The sequence below is a fragment of the Eucalyptus grandis genome, chromosome 7, assembly GCF_016545825.1.
Source record: "Eucalyptus grandis isolate ANBG69807.140 chromosome 7, ASM1654582v1, whole genome shotgun sequence".
In the NCBI taxonomy this organism is placed as follows: Eukaryota; Viridiplantae; Streptophyta; class Magnoliopsida; order Myrtales; family Myrtaceae; genus Eucalyptus; species Eucalyptus grandis.
The window spans coordinates 14,587,410-14,591,279 of record NC_052618.1 but is presented as its reverse complement, the minus strand read 5'-3'; positions in this window follow the sequence as shown (position 1 = coordinate 14,591,279).

The window sequence follows — 3,870 nt, the reverse complement described above, 5'->3', positions numbered from 1 at the left end:
AATCTAATCGATGGATCTCTCGACTTTTTTGAGGTAATGCCAAATAGTTGTTACAGCCTGTACTGCTTTCATTTTCATCATTAGTTATCCTTAGCCTCTCTTGCTTTTTGAAAATGCACTCACGTCGCTTTTTCCTTTTCCAGGATCCCCATGTAAGATTGCGGGAGTGTTTTGCTCCCCGCTTGGAATGACAAATACTTACATGGACTCAAAAGATGAATCAAAGCCATTGATCCTATAATACTCATCATGGGTAGTGATTTTTCATGTAAGAATATTCTCATACGAGTAATCTATTAATCAATAGTGCATAATATTAGCTCAGGTGGAGCCAAGGTAGCCACGTTATTTTTCTTTTATTTCTTTTTTCCTGGATAACATTGCAAATCTAATTCTTGAAACAAGGAGAAGTCCTTTCTAGCTATTTAGAGTGTTGTGTATCAATCTTAGAAACAAGCTGACATTGTATAATTTTGTTGATATGTATTCTTCAATTGATTTTGTATGTGAAGTTGGTGCATAATTCTATGTGGGGAAGTATAATTTCTCAAAAGGAAATTTTACACCCAACAAACAATGATAAGCATAATCAAATTCATAGAGCACGAGATGTATGAAGCTTTGCTCCTCAAGCAGGGAAAGTCTTCCTTTTGGATCAGTTGCTCCTTTGGGCTTTACATCGTCAAATAATGTCCAGAAGATTGGATGTTTTAGGAACGAGCTCACCTTAGCTTATGTTGAGGGCCAGACCTTACTGATCAATTTGGTGCTTGGACTTTGGACCGATGTATGAAACCGGTTACGAGTTTAAGCCTAGTAGAAAGAGGCGGATATCTTTTTCTGCAGTAGATTTCTGTTTTCATATGGAGTTTAGATATTTAGTGCTATGACGAAATGAGCCTCAAAATTTTTTCATGTAGACGATGCAGATACTTCTGTAATGTATGACTCGAGCATCTCCATACAGTAACTAAACTTATACAAATAATCACACCAAGCCAACGGATTCGAGTTAACTAAACTTGATTATAAGCATGACTGCTCACTCACATTCCCTCAAGCTCTCCTGCTAGGTCTGAAGTTAAAGCGGAGAGAATCAGGAAATGATTTTGCAACGGAAAGCCTGACCTAGTCCGCCATGCATCTTTTGTAAGGGACAGATTTGGTTAATAAATGATTTGTCTGCGTGTGAGATTTTACCGATGAGTAAGTAAACAATGATCTGTGCCACTTGATTATTCATATATTCAATCACTTCCTCTATAACCTGACGTATATAACAAAATCTCATTTAATTGAAAAAAGTGATAAGCAAAAATGAGCCACCCCTGGATTTGAGGGCACAAATCTACCTTTCTCTATGCACGAGGGGTTCACATAAACCCTCCTGTTAGTTTAAGGAAAGAAATTTTGTAGGCAAATACCTTTTATAATCACGAAACTCATGAATCTGTTGTTCTTTGAACACAATTCTGATTGTAAAGAAATAGAATTTGAGATAAATAAAATTTTAAACCATCGAAACTCTTTGAAATTGAAATAATGAAACATCATTAATCGTCATCCAACAATTTTTTCTTTGATGGTAGTTCAAAAGTTTTTCTGAGCCCAGTCCATTTTCATATAAGTAATGGAAGCTTAAACTCAAGAAAAATAAAAGAATGGAGAACCCATTACAGGAATATCTATCTCACGTAGATAAAATATAATGATGATAAAACCCGCCAACAGAAACCCCCTCACCCTTTTTGTGTTTTACCGGTGTCAGCGTCCTCGTCCGAGGGGACAAGATCGTCTTCTTCGATAGAAAGGCTCTGCCTGCAGCATTTTCTGCTGCGGAAATAGCCATGCCCTGATTCATTCTCTTGCTTATTATCGTTCATGTTATCATGTTATAGACACTGCCATCTTTAAAACATAGTCGAAAACAATGATTCTAAATAGCGAGGGCTTGATCCTTAAAATAGCACCAATCTAGGTTCAAATCTCGACGCTTGCCCCGAATTTTTTTTTTTTTTAATGTCATAAACAATCACCAAGTTTGCTTCATATCCCAATCTGACCTCTGTTAACTTTTTGTCCGTCCAAAGAGCATCGTTAAACATCTCATTTGTCAATTTCACTCATTCTTTTTTTCCCAAATCAGAATTATACATAGCTTTTCCTTATATTTTATTCTTTTTTTTAATCTTTCCTCTTCCGTTCACTATCTAAAGGTTGTCCGTCCATGCCCACCATCATCCCACCCTGTCATCCTCCACTTCGTTCTTGTGGCCGCCGTTCTGTCTCCGTCCTCCACGGCCGCCGCCGCCCACATTGTCAGCTGCAACCATGGATGGAACCCCGGCATCCAGACCTTCTACCTCGGCGACCTTGTACTCTCTATGCACACATTTCTTTATACTCCAGTAGAATGAGCTAAATCTGTATTCCAGAGCCCATTTCCAATTTTTTTTTTTTTTTTCAGTTTCTTGAAGACAAAGTGACTACCTACACCATGCTTCTATGCTGTCATTGCATTTCTTTTTTTTTTTTTTTTTTTGCCTATATTTTAAATAAAACTGGTCGTGATCTTATTCTGAACAAAAAAAAAAAAAATCTGAACTTTCTGCTGATTCACCCATTTTGAATCAAGAAACATGCACAGACTCGGATTGAAAAGCCATGGACGGACGGATATTGGCCTCCAAAAATCTAGCTGTGGCTGCCGTCGACCCTGCTCGACCTTATTCAACACAAATCTGAAGTCAAGCTGATCCCCATATCTCGAATCTAAGGCTTGCTTGAGCTTAGACCCAAAATTTGAGGCTCGAGAGCGCCGGCCGAGCTCGAGCTCGACGACGGCGAGGACAAGCCGCGGCCGGGCTACTGGACATTGGAAGCCAGGGGTCATCGGCCAAGAGTAGAGGCGGTGGTGGTGGAGATATGTGGCGAGAGGTTGGGGAAAACAAGAATCTCAGCGGCGGTCGAGGGCGGAAGCGAGGATGGACGGCTGGGGTTGTGGAAGGTGGCGAGGTAGCGGTGGACGGAGGGCTGGGCCGTTGATTGGATCGTGCGGCTGACTCACGGTGGTCTGGTTGTTGTCCAGCGAAAGGAAGAAGAAGAGAAAAAATAAAAAAGAAAGACTGCATATATATAAATTCTGACTTGGAAAAAGATGATGACGTGGAATTGACGCATCCAACATTAAACACTATTAGTTAATGGAAAGTTAACCGAGGTCAGACTTGGCCATGGAAGTTGATGATTTTTTATTACCAAAAAAAGATGGCTAGGCCTGAATTGGTACTCCAGTTAAAGTTTATGCTTTTTTTTTAGAATTAAGCCAAATGGCTAGCATAACTGATTTTCCTATTATGAAGATTCGCTTTCTTGATTTATCCAAATAGGTGTTTCTTCTCCACCAACCACAATTTACCAACACATCGCGCTTAACAATTTTCGAGCAAAATTACCTGTTTTAATTTGAGAGAACTATATACTTTTGTTAGGTTAGCAATGTAGAGCACAACTTTTATTTGAGCCAAATACCAAGTGGAGAATTGCTTGCCTAAATTTGTCCACTCACTCGGCTAAAAAAAGTTAAATATCTTTAGTTAATGTGCAAATTTGAGCTATAAGTTAGGCTGGAATTTTCTAGTATTAGCAATCCGGTTTGTTATGATTTAAGCCCCTAAATAAGCTTTTTTTGGGAGCTGAATATTTGGTGGTAGTTCTCGTTCACAATTATCTATTGGTCAATTATCCCTCTACCAATCCATGTGAAATTTGGAGTGTCACATGCATAAAGGAGTTTTTCAAATTTGTGAGTAATATTCTGTAGATTAAAAGTAATCTGTATCCATATGTAATTTGTAAAAAAAAATTTAT